Below are 20,282 nucleotides of genomic sequence, written 5' to 3' on the forward strand. Positions count from 1 at the left end.
AACGGCCAGAAACTTGTGGTGATTTGCAATTCATGGGGTATCTCTTCATCGTCGCAAGTTGCTGGCCAATATGTGCATTAATAGTGGCGTGCGGTGTTCAGACGCCATTATTTTTACAGCAAAATCTGGGCCGTCGTTTACTTGACCATATGGGCTTGCTACGATGTAGAAACTGCATCTGGATCAAAATCTTTAGATGTATCTTTGAGATCATATTTATCTCAACAGAATGACAGAAAATGGAAGATTTTTAAAGTGATACTTTCACTATGAGTTGTTTAAAAATACATTTCCTTCACCCTTGTTGTAAAGTTGAGAGCTGGAACATTTAATGAGCATTTCAAAGGGAGTTCTGAGAGACACATCAAAGACTGTGAATGTGCAATAATTTTTAAATCTTTATTTGCCTTAAGCTTTTTTTGTGTGTGTATAGGAATATAAACCTTGGAAAATAGACAGTCTGAAGTAAATTGGATCAAATAAATTGAACTTCCCTTACTGTCTCTCAGACTTCTCTGGAATTCCAAACCACAAAACTAGACATATTTAAAAAAGAATTATAATTATAATGGCAGGATATTCAAATGCCCATTTTGCAATTACAATGCTTCTATTTGTATGCATATAAAATCATGAGTCAAAACGAACTGTGTGGGCATCTAATTAAATATTTAGAAATCTGATTTTACCGTAGATTTTGTGCTTCATAAATAAAAGAACACAAAAGCACATTTGATAGTTTTAGCTGTAAGAAATCAAAGTGCTAGATATGCAGTTCTTCTCTTCAGTAATTCACTTAAGCATAATAGCATTGAACATCAATTAGGGTCTCCTGACAACTCTAACATGTTATTTCTATGACTCCAACTAAAAGTGTAATAAAATTGTTCATGATTTCGATCCTGTCAGTCTGTGTTCACTAATTTGACTTGTATCTTGTAGGATTCATTAAAGATACTTGCAGTGTGTTGTATTTCAGCATGTTAGTAGTTAGTTTATTAAGGAAGGAAACAAAGGAACTTGCAGTTATACAGCACCTTTCATGACTGCATGATTCCCCAAAGCGCTTTATATCTAATGAAGAACTTTTGAAGTGCAGTCACTAATGTAACGTAGGAAACATAGCTGCCAATTTATACACAAGGTCCCACAAACAGAAGTGAGATAAATGACCAGCTAATCTTAGTTTTGTCAGTGTTGACTGAGAGATATATGTTGGCCAGGATATTGGCAGAACTCCCCCGCTCTTCTTTGAATAACGTCTTGGGATCTTTTACATCCACCTGGGCGGTAAGACAGGGCCTGGGTTTAACTGGTATTTGCAAACATTTTTGTAATATTGTGATTGCTAATATAACCACCATTTCAATACAAATATATGTACGAGCATACGAATTAAGAGCAGGAGTAGGCCATTAGGCCCCTCGAGCCTGCCCTGCCATTTGATAAGATCATGGCTGATCTGATTGTGACCTCAACCCTACTTTCCCATCTACCTACTATAACCTTTGACACCCTTGTTAATCAAGAATCTATCTAACTCAGCCTTAAAAATGTTCAATGACCCTGCCTCCACCGCTCTCTGGGGAAGGGAGTTCCACAGACTCACGACTCTCTGAGAGAAAAAATTTCTCCTCATCTCTGCCTTATGTGGGAGACCCCTTATTTTTAAATTCTGGCCCCTAGTTCTAGTCTCTCCCACAAGGGGAAACATTCCCTCAGCATCTACCCCTTCTAGTTCCCTCAGGATCTTATATGTTTCCTCATTCCTCATTCTTCTAAACTCCAGTGTATACAGGCCCAACTTGTCCAACTTTTCCTCATAAGATAACCCCCTCATCCCAGGAATCAGTCGAGTGAATGAAACCTTTTGTGTGATTCTTTTTATTATTATTTTATTATTGCAAAATGCACTTGTATTCAAGCCCCCTATTGTATGAAAGTTTTCCCTTGTCTACATTTCTTTATATGGTGTAGTAAAAATATAAGAAAAAGTCATTCAGCCCATCTAGTTTGTGCCATCATTCAGGTCCTGTTGTACATTTGACCCTTGTTGCCTTTGCCTGATCCCAAAATCATTCCTCTCTATTTTTTTCTAATCAAGGATTGATCCAATTCCCTTTTAAATGCTTTATCTGAGTGAATATTTATTGTACTACATGATGGTTTAATCCATGCGATAAAACTCTCAAAATGAAAAAGTCATTCCTTAAGCTTAGTCTGTGGTTTCTTCAGCCTCTAAAAAGGCTTCCTTCTTCTTTTGGCGTTAATAGCTCTCTATACTCACATTACTAATTCCTTGGTTAGCAAAAATGAGAGTGCATGGAATTAGAGGCAACCTATTGGTTTGGATAGAGAATTGGTTGGGAGGTAGGAGACAGAGTAATGGGTATAGAATCATAGAAGTAGAATCATAGAAGTTTACAACATGGAAACAGGCCCTTCGGCCCAACATGTCCATGTCGCCCAGTTTATACCACTAAGCTAGTCCCAATTGCCTGCACTTGGCCCATATCCCTCTATACCCATCTTACCCATGTAACTGTCCAAATGCTTTTTAAAAGACAAAATTGTACCCGCCTCTACTACTGCCTCTGGCAGCTCGTTCCAGACACTCACCACCCTTTGAGTGAAAAAATTGCCCCTCTGGACCCTTTTGTATCTCTCCCCTCTCACCTTAAATCTATGCCCCCTCGTTATAGACTCCCCTACCTTTGGGAAAAGATTTTGACTATCGACCTTATCTATGCCCCTCATTATTTTATAGACTTCGATAAGATCACCCCTTAACCTCCTACTCTCCAGGGAAAAAAGTCCCAGTCTGTCTAACCTCTCCCTGTAAGTCAAACCATCAAGTCCCGGTAGCATCCTAGTAAATCTTTTCTGCACTCTTTCTAGTTTAATAATATCCTTTCTATAATAGGGTGACCAGAACTGTACACAGTACTCCAAGTGTGGCCTCACCAATGCCCTGTACAACTTCAACAAGACATCCCAACTCCTGCATTCAATGTTCTGACCAATGAAACCAAGCATGCCGAATGCCTTCTTCACTACCCTATCCACCTGTGACTCCACTTTCAAGGAGCTATGAATCTGTACTCCCAGATCTCTTTGTTCTATAACTCTCCCCAACGCCCTACCATTAACGGAGTAGGTCCTGGCCCGATTCGATCTACCAAAATGCATCACCTCACATTTATCTAAATTAAACTCCTTCTGCCATTCATCGGCCCACTGGCCCAATTTATCAAGATCCCGTTGCAATCCTAGATAACCTTCTTCACTGTCCACAATGCCACCAATCTTGGTGTCATCTGCAAACTTACTAACCATGCCTCCTAAATTCTCATCCAAATCATTAATATAAATAACAAATAACAGCGGACCCAGCACCGATCCCTGAGGCACACCGCTGGACACAGGCATCCAGTTTGAAAAACAACCCTCTACAACCACCCTCTGTCTTCTGTCGTCAAGCCAATTTTGTATCCAATTGGCTACCTCACCTTGGATCCCATGAGATTTAACCTTATGTAACAACCTACCATGCGGTACCTTGTCAAATGCTTTGCTGAAGTCCATGTAGACCACGTCCACTGCACAGCCCTCATCTATCTTCTTGGTTACCCCTTCAAAAAACTCAATCAAATTCGTGAGACATGATTTTCCTCTCACAAAACCATGCTGACTGTTCCTAATTAGTCCCTGCCTCTCCAAATGCCTGCAGATCCTGTCCCTCAGAATACCCTCTAACAACTTACCCACTACAGATGTCAGGCTCACTGGTCTGTAGTTCCCAGGCTTTTCCCTGCCGCCCTTCTTAAACAAAGGCACAACATTTGCTACCCTCCAATCTTCAGGCACCTCACCTGTAGCGGTGGATGATTCAAATATCTCTGCTAGGGGACCCGCAATTTCCTCCCTAACCTCCCATAACGTCCTGGGATACATTTCATCAGGTCCCGGAGATTTATCTACCTTGATGCACGTTAAGACTTCCAGCACCTCCCTCTCTGTAATATGTACACTCCTCAAGACATCACTATTTATTTCCCCAAGTTCCCTAACATCCATGCCTTTCTCAACCGTAAATAGCGATGTGAAATATTCATTCAGGATCTCACCCATCTCTTGTGGTTCCGCACATAGATGACCTTGTTGATCCTTAAGAGGCCCTACTCTCTCCCTAGTTACCCTTTTGCCCTTTATGTATTTGTAGAAGCTCTTTGGATTCACCTTTGCCTGATCTGCCAAAGCAATCTCATATCCCCTTTTTGCCCTCCTGATTTCTCTCTTAACTCTACTCCGGCAATCTCTATACTCTTCAAGGGATCCACTTGATCCCAGCTGCCTATGCATGTCATATGCCTCCTTCTTCTTTTTGACTAGTGCCTCAATCTCCCGAGTCATCCAAGGTTCCCTACTTCTACCAGCCTTGCCCTTCACTTTATAAGGAATGTGCTTACCCTGAACCCTGGTTAACACACTTTTGAAAGCCTCCCACTTATCAGACGTCCCTTTGCCTGCCAAAAGACTCTCCCAATCAACTTCTGAAAGTTCCTGTCTAATACCATCAAAATTGGCCTTTCCCCAATTTAGAATTTTAACTTTTGGGCCAGACCTATCCTTCTCCATAGCTATCTTAAAACTAATGGAATTATGATCACTGGTCCCAAAGTGATCCCTCACTAACACTTCTGTCACCTGCCCTTCCTTATTTCCCAAGAGGAGGTCAAGTTTTGCCCCCTCTCTAGTCGGGCCATCCACATACTGAATGAGAAATTCCTCCTGAATACACTCAACAAATTTCTCTCCATCCAAGCCCCTAATGCTATGGCTGTCCCAGTCAATGTTGGGAAAGTTAAAGTCCCCTACTATTACCACCCTATTTTTCTTGCAGCTGTCTGTAATCTCCTTACATATTTGCTCCTCAATTTCCCGTTGACTATTTGGGGGTCTGTAGTACAATCCTATCAAAGTGATCTCTCCCTTCTTATTTTTCAGTTCTACCCATATGGACTCAGTGGGCGAACCCTCGGATATATCCCCTCTCACTACTGCCGTGATGTTCTCCCTAATCAAGAACGCAACTCCCCCTCCTCTCTTACCTCCTGCTCTATCTTTCCTATAGCATCTGTACCCTGGAACATTGAGCTGCCAGTCCTGCCCCTCCCTTAGCCATGTTTCAGTAATAGCTATAACATCCCAGTCCCATGTACCCATCCATGCCCTGAGTTCATCTGCCTTGCCCATCAGACTTCTTGCATTGAAATAAATGCAGTTTAATCTAGACTTCCCTTGGTCTTTGCCCTGCTTTCTCAGACCATCTGTCCGGTCATGTTCTGTACACTCTCCCTTACTGCCTTTTGTTTCTGTCACCACTTTATTTCCCACTGACTTCCTGCATCGGTTCCCATCCCCCTGCCACATTAGTTTAAACCCTCCCCAACAGCACTGGCAAACACTCCCCCTAGGACATTGGTTCCAGTCCTGCCCAGATGCAGACCGTCCAATTTGTACTGGTCCCACCTCCCCCAGAACCGGTTCCAATGGCCCAGGAATTTGAATCCCTCCAGCTTGCACCATCTCTCAAGCCACGTATTCATCTTAGCTATCCTGTCATTCCTAATCTGACTAATCCGTGGCACTGGTAGCAATCCTGAGATTACTACCTTTGAGGTCCTACTCTTTAGTTTAACTCCTAACTCCCTAAATTCAGCTTGTAGGACCTCATCCTGTTTTTTACCTATATCGTTGGTGCCTATATGCACCACGACAACTGGCTGTTCACCCTCCCCCTCCAGAATGTCCTGCAGCCGCTCCGAGACATCCTTGACCCTTGCACCAGGGAGGCAACATACCATCCTGGAGTCTCGGTTGCGTCCGCAGAAACGCCTGTCTATTCCCCTTACAATCGAGTCCCCTATCACTATAGCTCTGCCACTCTTTTTCCTGCCCTCCTGTGCAGCAGAGCCAGCCACGGTGCCATGAACCTGGCCACTGCCACCTTCCCCTGGTGAGCCATCTCCCCCAACAGTATCCAAAACGGTATTCCTGTTTTGGAGGGAGATGACCGCAGGGGACCCCTGCACTGCCTTCCTACTCTTCCTCTGTTTGTTGGTCACCCATTCACTATCTCCCTCAGTAATTTTTATCTGCGGTGTGACCAACTCACTGAACGTGCTATCCACGACTTTCTCAGCATCGCGGATGCTCCAAAGTGAATCCATCCGCAGCTCCAGAGCCGTCAAGCGGTCAAACAATAGCTGCAGCTGGACACACTTCCCGCAGGTGAAGGAATCAGGGATACAGGAAGGAGCCCTGAATTCCCACATCCCACAAGAGGAACATGACACGGCGCTGGGATCTCCTGCCATGACTTAACCCTTAAATTAGCTTAAGAACAACTACAATGTACTCAAATTGTCAAGGTATGACCAGTGATGTCCCCCAGGGATCTGCAATGGGGCCTCAGCTTTTCACTATATTTCTAAATGACTTAGATGAAGGAATAGAGAGTTGTATAACCAAGTTTGCTGGCGACACTAAGTTAGGTGGCACAGTAAATAATGTCGATGAGAACAAAAGGTTGCAAACAGACATTGACTGATTAAGTGAGTGGGTCAAACTGTGGCAGATGGAGTTCAATGTGGGAAAATGTGTGATCATCCACTTTGGAGCAAAAAAAGATAGATCAGATATTTTCTAAATGGCGAGAAGCCAGAAACTGTGGATGAGCAGAGATATTTAGAGGTCCATGTACAGAAATCACTAAAAGCTAATGGACAGGTAGAAAAAACAATTTAAAAGGCTAGTGCAATGTTGGCCTTTATCTGAAGAGGGCTGGAATACAAAGGGGTGGAAATTATGTAACAGCTGAAGTACTGCATTCATTTCTGGGCACCGCACCTCAGGAAGGATATATTGGCCTTGGAGGCAGTGCAGCTCAGATTCGCCAGAATGATACCGGGGCTAAATGGGTTAAATCATGAGCGCAGGTTGCATAGACTAAGCTTGTATTTCCTTGAATATGGAAGATTAAGGGGTGACCTAATGAAAGTGTTTGAGATGATTAAAGGATTTGATGGGGTAGATGGAGAGAAACTATTTCCTCTGGTTGGGGAGTCCAGAACAAGGGGGCATAGCCTTAAAATTACAGCTAGGCCATTCAGGGGTGATGTCAGAAAACACTTCTTCACACAAAAGATAGAGGAAATCTGAAACTCTCTTGCCCAAAAAGCTGTTCAGACTAGGTTAGTTGAAAATTTGGCCATAGTGCAAGATACCAGAATGCCTTGTGAAAGTTTGGTTGTGCAAGTGTTGCTTTAAGAGGTTCAGAAGTGTGAACCTCTTGCAGCAATTGTGTAGATGAGAACAGAAAGTTGCAAACAGACATTGACTGATTAAGTGAGTGGGTCAAACGGTGACAGATGGAGTTCAATATGGGAAAATGTGAGATCATCCACTTTGGAGCTAAAAAAGACAGATCAGCTATTTTCTAAATGTCCTGGGGTTGAAAGACCCGGAAGTCAGTACCAATGCCACCTTCCTCCATGTGGCATGAGTGATGTTCCTGGCAGGTTTGCGGGCATGGACACACATCAGCCTGTGCCTCCTCAATTCAGTTTCCTCAAGGTGGGCTTGGAGGTCTGAGAAGGAAATGTTCTGTGGTCCCCTGTGCCTGGGTATCATGCCCTGCTGCCTTGTTTGGCTGCTTGTTCCAGAGGGTTCTGCTGAGGGTTATATTCTTGAAAAGTATAAGAAAAAGACAAACGAGACAAGCAGTGATGTTATCTGAGAGTCAAATGAGTGAACTAATCACTGCTCCTTACTTACCTGGCTGTCTCCAGACTGCTGCTGAAGTGTGCAGGCTGAACTGTCTTTTTGAAGGCTGCATCCCAGTACCCGTGCAATGCAGCAACTTATACTTGTTTTCCACGGGATTCATGTCAATGACTATTGCAATGGTATGCAAATGAGCTGACCCAGGAAAGCTTTGTGTAAATTTTCCTCCCAACCACCAGTGGGCACAAATCTTTTTTAAATGGTGGGAGTATTTTTAACCTTATCCACCTGGCATGACATATGGTAAGTGCAGCATGCTTGGTCAGAACAGGTGACTTTGATCTGTAGGGGGTGGTGGTGTGTGTCAGCTTCACCTCTGACTACTGAGCGGTCCGAATCGCTCCCACTCCCTGGGTTCTAGACCTTGGACTTATTTGGGGGTTGTGACAAAGTGCAGCAGACAACTGGTTTTGGTACAAGAAAAGAAACTGGGTTTATTGAAGTCACAAATGAACTTATAACATTAGGATAACACTGAGATTATACAGACCTACAAAGTACACTTAGTTAAGAATGGGGAACACACGGCGTAACGAGGGAAAATCACCCTACTAATCCCCTTACCCTTGTCCCACCCCCAAAACCTAACTAAATTGAACTAGGAGAGGTCAGGGATCATGCTCACCAACCAGGGTTCCTTGACAGTTCGAAATCCAGCCAGGCAAGCCGGTTGCAGTTTTGGGGTACGCTCTTTGTGTCCTCTGGGCCCTGCCGTCCCCACGTGGTCCTGGTCTGTGGAATCTGCGAAGGTTCTTCAGTTGGATAGAGTCTGTTGGTACGGTAAGGCGCAGTTGTGGGTGGGCGATCTTCGTGGAGGGCTGCGGTTGCCTTGTTGCTGCTTCAAAACTGCTGTTTAAAACTGAACTGCTTAGAACCTGCTCCAAAACCAACCCCCCCTGTGCTTCGTAACTGGTGCCCCAGTTATACTGTTTTTTTCGAATTTCTTATCTGAATCTAAAACAAGGTTAGTTCTTTGTCTGATTATGGTGGGCTTCTTCAGGTGATTGTTGGCTTCCTGTCCCCGTAACTAGTCTTGAACTGAAAGCCATTGTATTGATGGGTTTGCATAATTGCATAGATTGCTACCTTCCTGCTTTTAGTAGTTAGTAGCGATAATTTATGCAAGGTTTTGATGGGCTTTAGTTTCGTGTAAGCTGAAGTCTTTCTCTGGGTAGATTGTTTTAAAGGGAAGAATGCGTATTCTGTCTTCTCTCGTTGTCTGGTTTCAGGCTACAATCCACACTGCACCCAACAAGCCCGGGCATGTCCAGTCCCAGGCCCTCATGGGCCTAATCTCCTGTCTGCAGTGATCCACATTTAACCCAGCAGTTGGGTCCTCTGCCATAAAAGTCCAAAAGTCATATCCTCGTTGATGATATGAAAAATGTGGGAATTTTGAGAACCCTTCAGTCCCCCCTGTGATACTTAAACCTTGCTTCAAGTATCATACTGGAAAAAGGTGAGCAAAATTCCCGACCCTCCATAGTCAATCTTCCCCTGTAATTACCTATCTAAGATCTCATGACACATACATTCCCCACTCTTTAAAACATGGTGTACGTAAACATGCATAGGCAAAAATACAGTTATTTGCATACATCCAAACATTTAGGGGGTCCAACACCCCATTTGGCGCACATACATCTTTATTAAAAAGAAAACAACACGTAAAAGTCTTTCTTAAAAATAACCAAACACAAAAAAAAATAACAATCTTTATTCAGGAACACAAAAAATTCAAACAGGTGTGTCTCTCTCCACCTTAGCATAATGCTTCTTTCAGGTCCTTTCGTTTTGGAACTCTATGATTTTGCCTTTTCCCTTGCAATGAGAGCACAACAAGTACAACACTATTCTCAGCTGGCAAACCACGAGGATGTGGGAAGCCATTCTGACCCATGAAGGGACCTCTATGTTTTTGAAAATGTCCCACCAGGGCTGAACTGTGATACCTTGAATCTCTCCCTCTATCTCGTGTGTTTTCTGTTCCAAAGTATAGAAATGCTTTTGTGATAACTCGACAGCTTTTAGTAGTTTAGTAAGATGTTCTGGTAGAGGGGGAATTTCGTAACCGAAATGTGTGACATAGCTCTGCAGGTTGGTAATGTTTTTCCGAACAGTGAGGTGAACAGTGGAAGGTTCAGGAATGGGGACAATCCGTTCCTGGGCCACTTGAACTTCTGCCTCAGGTTTAAAACAAAAACTGCTGTCACTCACTGGACACCAGATGTGCTGTCCAAGCTGGTAGTGGGGCGCACTTGTGGTGACACAATATGTCCCACCCCCTATATATGCTACCTGTGGGGGAACATGGCCTTGTGCCATTACCTCCATGGTACAGTTTATAGGTCGTGCACCAGCAGTTTTAAACCCGCACTGTGGTCTAGAATAGGCATTCAAGTGCTGGGGACACAGTACTACGTGTGAACCCCGGCTCCGGCACCCAGAGAGGTCAGTACCTGTCATCATGTGCTCCCACTTTATGATGTAAGGTGGGACCGCTGTGAAACGGACGTGTGCACCCCCTTGAATGACTCCAATGTTCTCCACCCTATATATCGATGCAGGTCGGGCTGTCCCACCCATGACCGGCATCCTCACTACGATACCCATGATGGTGTGGTTGGAGCGCCCACAATCTACTGGAACAGGGTATGCTTCAGAGGCTAGGCGGAACTGACACGGGCTTAGTGAATTCTCAAATGGGTGGAGGGCTGCGAGGTGCTTGTTGCTGATCCAGGAGGGGACTAAACCCTGCTTTAAATCCTCCAGGTTGCTGCGGCCCTCGCCCAGCAACCATGCTCCGTACAGCACGCACACCTCATTCTGTGCAGCCTGGTCTGATGCATTCCTATCCTCTCGAATGAGTGCATTTACTGCTTTGGCGTACCTTTCCAACTCAGCAATAACCTCCTTTAAATGGACCGTCATGGCCTGGTCCTCGTGTAGCTCTGAGCCGACCACTGTGTTTTCCTCTGTTAAGATTTTTCGTAATTGTGTTTTTAAACCGTTTATTTGTGTCTGCAATTCTATGTCATCCAGACTGTTTATCACAGAGGATCCTGTATTATATGCTGTGAAAACATCATTCCAGGTTCCCCTTCTTTGTCTCCCCGCATTGCTAAAGTACTCAGTGTAGGTAGTGTACAGATCTGTTTTGTCCACATTGGCAAAATCAAACTCGTAGAATTTCCTGAACATTTCTCTTAACAGGGCCTGGTGTAGCTGTTCTGTCTCCTTGGGGCACCACTCAGGTAAGTGTACCTCTGTGAGGTTTAGAATCACGGAAGCTACCGCGTAGTGTACCCCCTGGTATAGCACCTTTTCGGTCGGCACTAGTACCAGCCCATTCCCTGGTCCCTTGGTGGTGGCAGGGCACTTCTCCACATGTATCCTTACTGTCGGAGCCGTGGGCAGGGCCTCTCGGGCGCGTGCCGTGAGTTCAGGTGCCTTAACTGAGGCTGGAGAGGATGGGGTTATGCAAGTGTGTAGGTGGGAATCCCACTCCACCCCCTTCCCCTTGTCCAGCCATGCTGCGGAAAAGATAATGGATACGCCCATGGGGCAGGTCTTCCGCGACCCCCACATGCAGACATAGATACCCTGTTCCGATTTCCACCACTTGTCCCAGCACACACCTACCCCCCAATGGTTCCCTGTAATGGTCCGATGGGTGTCGTTCCCCAGTCGCTCCCAGTCAGCTGTACGGTCCCCCATGTCTCTGCTCAGCTTCCTGAGCCACCACCACCTTCCCAGGGGAATCTGTCCTCTGCAGGTCAGGCACACGCGTTTCCCCTCAGTGACCCCGACCTGTGAGGCCACAACCTGTATGCTGGGGCAGGGGAGGGAGGCCTCCCCGTAGGTGAACCCGGTCTGACTGGAGTATCGGGTGGAGTGAGATCCCAGCCACCCTGGCCATCTTCCCACATGGGAATAGGTGGTGATCTCCCTCCACGTTACCTTCGCTGCCCCCCCGCAGTCACAACCGGTGCTCTCTCCCCTGAGCACCCAAAAATGTGGGAGTCCTCCACGTCACCTCGTCTCCCAGCGGCCATTCCTATCAGGGCGAGTAGGAGTATGCCCCCCATCCTATCGAAATCTCTTCTGTAGGGAGACATAAGAGCATATAGCCAGGTCCCGAACAGATTCGCTGGCTTGGGTAAAGCATAGTCGAGTCTTGCGACCTCATGTCAATACAAACATTCTTAAACAATAATACTTAAACTACCAACCACCTTATTGAAAATTTAACTAAAACACCCAAACTTAACAATCTCAAAATTAAATAACAGAAGCTATGTACATCCGCCGCCCGTCCCCGGGCGGCCAGGCTAATCCCTGTTCGGGTTACAACACACTACTCCCTTCGGTGTGGCCGCCCTGTCCTGTACGTTTGGTCCCTCGCAGCCTGCGGCTGCTGGCTGGGGACCTCTGTCCTCAGATCGATCCCTGACTTGAGGGGCTGCCCTTTTAAACTGGGGAGCCGGTGACCACGGTTTCTTTGGCCGTGGCGTTCGTGGGGACCTTCTAGGGACTCTGGCTGGTCGGAGTTTTCTGGCTGGTGGGTATTCAACCCGAGCCACTGTCCCCTCTTGTGCGGTCTGTGGAATCTCCACTGCCGCTGGCTGGGGATTTCTATCCTCAGGCTGTACCTCTTCTAAACCTGTGTCAGGGGCAGGTAACTCTCTGCCCTCAGGTCCCACCTCGTCTGAGTCCCAGATGAGCGGGGGAGTGTCCCAAACGGTGGGTGGGATGGCCCTTCCCTTAAAACAAGCCACTGCACCCGCTTGTGCAGTCTGGGAGTTTGCTCCTGCTGCAGGCTGAGGATTTTTATCCTCAGACCTTGCCCCAACTGGCTGTTCCCTTCTCTCGGATTTAAACAACTTACATTGGTTAACGTGGAACCATTTGGTGCGCCGAGGCAGCTTTATGGCGTATACCATGGGGCTTGCCTTATCTACAATGCTGTAGGGCCCCATGTATAATGGTTCTAGGCTGCCTACCCGAGCAAAATTCCTAACCATAACCTGATCCCCTATCTCCCACTCGTGGTGCGTACGGGGTTCTAACAGCAATCGATTACTCCGATGCTGTTTTCCCATGTTGCTCGCAGCCTGCCAGTGAACCTGTTTAAGGTGTTCAAACAGGTTCCTGACGAAGCTGTCCCGGTTCACCTCTCTGAGCTGACCCTCCGTGAGCACCGGGGCTAGCACATGGGTGGGGGTCCGCATAACCCTACCAGTCATGAGCTCGTGTGGGGAATACCCCGTGCTTTTTGACTGGCTGGCTCGGATCCCCATTAGGACCAACGGTAAGACTTCTACCCACTTTCTAGGTGAGTCTACCGTCTCTTTCCTCAGCCTTTCTTTCAAGGTTCTGTTCATCCTCTCTACAATCCCTGAGGACTGTGGGTTGTGTGCAACGTGCCATTTCCCCTCTATACCGAGTACCATAAGGGTATTCTGCATGACCTGCCCGGTAAAGTGGCTCCCTTGGTCGGACTCCACGTACTGTGGTAGCCCCCATCGTGAGAACACCTCCCTGACCAGGATCTTGGCTGTACTCATAGCCGTGGCTGTTCGACAGGGGAAGGCTTCTACCCACTTTGTGAACACATCCACCAGGACTAGGCAGTACTTATAGCCTCCCTGGGCGGTGGGTAGGGGCCCGATGTAGTCGACCTGGATCGACTGCCATGGTCCCTCTACCCTCCTGATGTGTCCCATAGGTGCTTTCCTTTTGTGGGGGTCAGGGTTGTTAGCAGCACACACCAGACAGCTGGCACAGAACTCGCGGACATCTTCCCTGAGTCCTGGCCACCATCCTGCCTGTTCCACCCGCTGCCAGGTGGTCTCAGGCCCGGGATGCCCGCTCCTGGACCCTCATGGGCCAGTTGAAGGAATTCCCTCCTGTGCTGCTGCGGTACTACCCATTGCTCTCCCTTAAACAGCATGCCCTCCTTTACAGAGAGGGCTGCTGTGCTGTAAGTGCCCTCTACCCTTTTCCCTTCTGCCACTGCACTGAGGACTGCCTTGAGGACGGGGTCTTGGGTTTGGACCGTCTTAAGTTCCGGGGTTAAAGCTACCCCTGCACTCCCCTGTGTCCCATTCCTACCCGTGACTGCTGCTATAGGACGGGACCCAAATGGGTCCCAGAAAGTGCCTGTGCGGGCACCCTCCTTAGCTAGCACATCGGCCTGCCGGTTGCCCTCACTCCGGGGTTCTGCGGAGGAATGGGCTTTCACTTTATGGATGAAAACCTCCCCTTCCTCCCCCACTGCTGCTAAGATTTTCTCCAGCAAGGGTTTCTCTGTGAGGGGTCTCCCATCAGCGGAGGTGTATCCGTGGCGGGACCAGATGGCCAGGTACTCCGTACACGAATTGCATGTGAACATGCTGTCCGAGCAAATCGTGTATGGGGTGGGGAAGATCTCGGGGTGTGTAACCACGTACACTACCGCGGACAGTTCAGCCTGCTGGGCGCTCATGGTGCTGGGGAGCTTAATTGCCACACCCCGTGAGTCGCTCACCAGCAGATACTGTGCTGGAGCCATCCACATAGATTTCACGGCCTGTGGGGTGTATCCCGGCCCGTAAACCTATGTTTACTTCCCAAACCCCTTCTATGGAACACCGGTGGGCTGTTCCAGGATATACCAGGTTAGCTGCGAGCTTTGGCTCGCAGAGCCCTTTTACTTTCAGGTCCATCTGTGAGAGAAGCAGGGTCCAGCGAGCAATGCGGGCACTGCTCACTGTCCCATCCTTGATTCTCCCGTCCAGGAGCATCTGGGTGGGCGTGTGAGGGGTGAGGAGGGTGATGGGAGAGGTGCCTGTGAAGATCAGCGATCTTTTCACAGCCCAATATTTGGCCAAGAGGTGCCTTTCACAATTGGAGTAGCTCTTCTCCACATCTGTGAGTATCCTGGAGGAGTAGACTACCGGTCTCAGCTTGCCATGCCGCTCTTGGAGCAGCACAGCACTCAGGCTGTCCCCGCTGGCTGCTACCTCCAGGAAGAACTCTTTCCCTCCAACTATGGCCCCTAGAGCTGGTGCGGTCTGCAGATCTTTCTTGAGCCTGACAAATGCTGCCTGGCAACCCTCATCCCAAACCCACTCCACTCCCTTGTGCAGGAGTCGGAGCAGAGGGGCTGCTGTGGCCGCATAGTCCTCAATGAGGTCTCTGCAGTACCCGGTTAGCCCTAGAAACGATCTCACTCACATGACTGTGTGGGGGACTGGTAACTCCTGTACTGCTTCCCTTCTAGCTTTATCTATGGCCCTTTCCCCAGCGTGTATTGTCAGGCCCAGGAATTTCACCTCCTGTTGGCCAATCTGTGCTTTCTTTGGGTTCACTTTAAAACCTTCCTGCCCGAGCAGTTCCAGCAGTTCGGCCAGAAGTGGGCCATGCTCCTCTCTCGAATCAGTGAATAGGAGCAGGTCATCCACGTATTGTACCAGCTGCCTGGGCTGGCTGAAGCCCTTTAAACTGTTTGCCATGCATTGGTGGAAAATGCTGGGGCTATTGTGGAAGCCCTGAGGCAGACAGTTCCAGGTGTACTGTTGCCCTTTAAAGGTAAAGGCAAACTGTACTGATCCTCTCTCCTTAAAGGGATGGACCAAAACCCGTTGGAGATATCCAGCACCGTGAAAGTGGTCGCGGATGCTGGGATACTTCCTATCAGGTCGGCAACTGCTGCTACCATGGGTGCACAGGCTGGGATGTTACTGTTGAGCACCCGATAGTCCACTGTGGCCCTCCAGGAGTTGTCCGGTTTTCTAACCGGCCACAGTGGAGAGTTCACGTGGGTGGCTATCGGTCTCAGGACGCCCTGTTGCACTAAAGAGGACATGGCTGCTTCCATGTCTGGCTCCACTTCCCTGGGGAAGTTATATTGCTTTTGTGGTCGGGCCATAGGGTCCCCATCTACACTGACCTCGAACCTGTTGAGCCTCCCACAGTCGTGTTTGTGTGTGCCAAATGTGGCTAGGTGGGCTCGCACAAATGCCTGGAACTCCCTTGGGGTATTGCTGACCATGAGTTTGAGGTTATAATCCTCTTTAGGCTTCATGGTGCACAGGGTCCCCTTCCCCTGTTTCCCTGGGATGACTACTACTCCGCCTTCCTTTCCTGTATTTGCTCCCCACAGGCAGTGATTCCTCAAATCCACTAGGATCCCGTGGCCTACAATAAAGTCGGCTCCCAGGATCCCTTTTCCACTCTCCACTTCCCACTTCATTCGGATACAGGTCCACTTAGAGCGGAGTGTTCCTAAACGAATGTTCTGCGGGATGGAAAATGAGCCAGCCTGTTCTTTACCTGTGAATCCCGACAGACTGTATGGGACCCCGTTAGATAGAGGTGAGGTGGTGGGGTTAGCTGAATGGATCACGGTACATGATGCTCCCGTGTCCAACAGATAGGTCCCCTTTACCTCTTCTACCTCAATCTCAACGAGGGGTCTCTTCCATAAGTCGTAGGTAAGGGAACACAGGTAAACAGGCTGTGCTGGCTCTTGTCAGGGTTGTGGGTTAGATGGGGCTGATGGGGTCAGAGCGCCGGTGGTCGCTGCTACCTTCCCTGGGCCAGTCAATAGGGTTCTCATGGCGTCCAAAAATGACTCGACCGTGGCGGGAGGGATTCCTGTCTCTGCCTTTTGGGCTGGGGTTGAGGAATTCTTTCCCTTGTTATCTTTCCAAGGGTTCTTACACTCCTTCCTCCAGTGTCTATCCTTCCCACACCCATAACAGTTAAGCTTTGTGCTGGAAGGGTTATTCCCTTCCTGATGCCACTCCATCCTACCCTGGCCGGGTTTCATTTCATGCACTTTCCCTTTAGGTGTGTGTGCATCGGTTCCTTTACTATTACGATAAGCTATGGTCAATTGTCTGATCACTGTGAGTTCGGTAGTCAGGGGATTCTTTGGGTCAAACCACATTCCTGCCGTGGCCCTGACCTGTGGCAAGCTGTTTGCCACCAGGCAACGGAGCCAGTGGACCCGCTGATCCTGGTCCAGGTTAGCCCAGTTAGGCGTCCCACTGCATGCGCTCCTATACACCGGCCACAACCTGTCTGCAAAAGCCTGCGGGGTCTCTCCTACGAGCTGTACTGTTTTTTCCACCCGGGAGAAAGGACTTCCCTCATTCATCCCCATGGCCTCAAGAACTTCCTCCTTGAGCTCCCCATAATCACACTGTCCCATCTTACATTGGTCAGAGAGGGACTGGAAGAGCTTACTCTCCAGGGAGAATAGCAGCATTTTGGCCTGTTCAGCATCATTGCACTCGTTGATGCTTGCTGCTTGTTCCACTTCCCTGAAGTGGACCGAAGGGTCCCCATTTGCAGCAAGTTTTGTTAAATGGCTTACCATGGACCTAAGCTGTTGGGTACCGTGGGGAACTACGAACTGGTTTTGGAGGGGTCCCTCATCCCCGTTATCAGCGGGCGGGCCGAACCTTTGCTGCTGGGTCGGGCACATCGGCCCCGGTCCCAGCCTCTCTTGCTGGGGGTTTTCCTCCTCAGCTTCTGCCCCTAATTCCACCCCCCTCTCCTGCCAGATTTCGCTAAAGCTTGGCGCTATGGGTGGTGGTCGTGGGCCCTCCTGCTCCTCAACCGGGTCGTCCCTTTGGCACTACCTGTGGTGTCTGAACCGTTCTCCCCAGGTTCCCTGTGAAGTCGACCTGGGCTGCACTAGGGCTTATGAGGCATACCATGCCTTTTGCCGTCCTTAGTGCAAGGTTCAGACTCTCTATCTGCTTCTGGCAGGGGCCATGGTCTGCATCCTCAAACCCCTGTGCACTCACTATCTTATAGGCTGCCTGTAAGCCTTTTACTTTCTCCTCCTGCTCTCTGACTTGACTTGCCAGGCGGGCATTCTTTTCCCGCAACCTCAGCTCGTTGTTCTTGGCCTCAGTGACCTGACACTGTAAATATTCCTGCTGGGTCTTATGCTCCCCCACTAACTGCACCCTTTCCTGGTTCAGACTCTGCAATGCTAACAGTAACTTCTCCCCTGCTAGGGCCTTTGTTTGGATTCAAGGGCTGACTGCCGAATCTCAGCTGCCTGTGCTTCAACGAGCCTGTCCAAAAGCTGGATCTGTTTCTCGAAGCACATCAGCCAGACTGCCTTTTCTATGGATTTTTTATGATCCTTCCCTTCTGTCCATTTAGCTGCAGCATCCACCGGGCACCCAGCCTTTAACAGATTAGTGACCCATTTTTTTTCCATATTCACCTTACTGAACACATAATTTGAAATCCTCTCTTCCATTACAGTTCTCTCTTCCAAATCAGTGTCCACTGTGTCACATCCCTTTTGCCAAGGTCCCATCTGGGTCGCCATTCTGTCAGGGGTGGTGGTGTGTGTCAGCTTCACCTCTGACTACTGAGCGGTCCGAATCGCTCCCATTCCCTGGGTTCTAGACCTTGGACTTATTTGGGGGTTGTGACAAAGTGCAGCAGACAACTGGTTTTGGTACAAGAAAAGAAACTGGGTTTATTGAAGTCACAAATGAACTTATAACATTAGGATAACACTGAGATTATACAGACCTACAAAGTACACTTAGTTAAGAATGGGGAACACACGGCGTAACGAGGGAAAATCACCCTACTAATCCCCTTACCCTTGTCCCACCCTCAAAACCTAACTAAATTGAACTAGGAGAGGTCAGGGATCATGCTCACCAACCAGGGTTCCTTGACAGTTCGAAATCCAGCCAGGCAAGCCGGTTGCAGTTTTGGGGTACGCTCTTTGTGTCCTCTGGGCCCTGCCGTCCCCACGTGGTCCTGGTCTGTGGAATCTGCGAAGGTTCTTCAGTTGGATAGAGTCTGTTGGTGCGGTAAGGCGCAGTTGTGGGTGGGCGATCTTCGTGGAGGGCTGCGGTTGCCTTGTTGCTGCTCCAAAACTGCTGTTTAAAACTGAACTGCTTAGAACCTGCTCCAAAACCAACCCCACCCTGTGCTTCGTAACTGGTGGCCCAGTTATACTGTTTTTTTTCGAATTTCTTATCTGAATCCAAAACAAGGTTAGTTCTTTGTCTGATTATGGCGGGCTTCTTCAGGTGATTGTTGGCTTCCTGTCCCCATAACTAGTCTTGAACTGAAAGCCATTGTCTTGATGGGTTTACATAATTGCATAGATTGCTACCTTCCTGCTTTTAGTAGTTAGTAGCGATAATTTATGCAAGGTTGTGATGGGCTTTGGTTTCGTGTAAGATGAAGTCTTTCTCTGGGTAGATTGTTTTAAAGGGAAGAATGCGTATTCTGTCTTCTCTCGTTGTCTGGTTTCAGGAACAATCCACACTGCACCCAACAAGCCCGGGCATGTCCAGTCCCAGGCCCTCATGGGCCTAATCTCCTGTCTGCAGGGATCCACATTTAACCCAGCAGTTGGGTCCTCTGCCATAAAAGTCCAAAAGTCATATCCTCGTTGATGATATGAAAAATGTTGGAATTTTGAGAACCCTTCACTTTGAATCAAGTTTTTCTTGCCTCATGTCTGGGTTTGTTGTGGACTAATTGATAGAGATTGATTGCTACGATTGGTCATCAACTTCATTAGTGTTGTATCATGCAACGGCCAGATAGTAGAAAGCGAATTAGATGGACCCTGGTCCTTTTTTGTCCAGCAATTCCTATGTTCCTATGCAGCTAGTGTCACTAGTATAGATACAAGGCTTCACACCTCTGTTGAATAACCTAGCAAAGAGTTCAGGTCTATGCTTGCTGAGTTGCAGCTTTGTCAAAACTTTGTCTGTACATTTAAGTCTATCTTCAAATTGTTGCAACAACCAGCATTCCTATAACACTCTTTATGTACAGGAAGACAGTTCAAAGTGTTCAAGAGTACAGGAGAGGTACCAGAAGACCCTCCCCAGATATGAGAGCAAGATTCAAGTCTTGGACAAATATAGGCTTTATTGCGAGTTATTGAGAAAGAAGTTAAAATGGCGAAGCAGTAACTCACTTGTGGAATAAAGTTCCAGAAGGTCAAAAGTTTAAACTCCACTCCAGGACTTAAGCACTTAAGATGGAACTTTCAAATTCGGCATGGGCGTATAATATGAATGGAAAGGAGAATCAGGCGGGGTCTATATTGAGCGGCCTATCCACTACTGCCTGCTTAACAGCTATGCCAAAGTTAATCTTGGCTGACATACTGGTTCAGTACTGAGGGGGTGCTGCATTGCTGGAGGTGCTGGCTTTTCGATAAGGCCTGTTCAGGTGACTGTCAAAAGTCCCATGGCGGTATTCGAAGAAGAGCTGGGGAGTTTTTCCATCATCCTGACCAGGATTCATCCCTCAGCCACTGGCCAGGGATTATTCTGATTATTTATTTCATTTGCTTTTTGTGGGACCTTGCTGTGCACAAATTAGCTGCCGTAATAGAATAGGGGCTACACATTGAAAGTAATTCATCAGCTGTCAAGGTGCCT

The sequence above is a fragment of the Heptranchias perlo genome, chromosome 4 (assembly GCF_035084215.1).
Source record: "Heptranchias perlo isolate sHepPer1 chromosome 4, sHepPer1.hap1, whole genome shotgun sequence".
Classification (NCBI taxonomy): Eukaryota; Metazoa; Chordata; class Chondrichthyes; order Hexanchiformes; family Hexanchidae; genus Heptranchias; species Heptranchias perlo.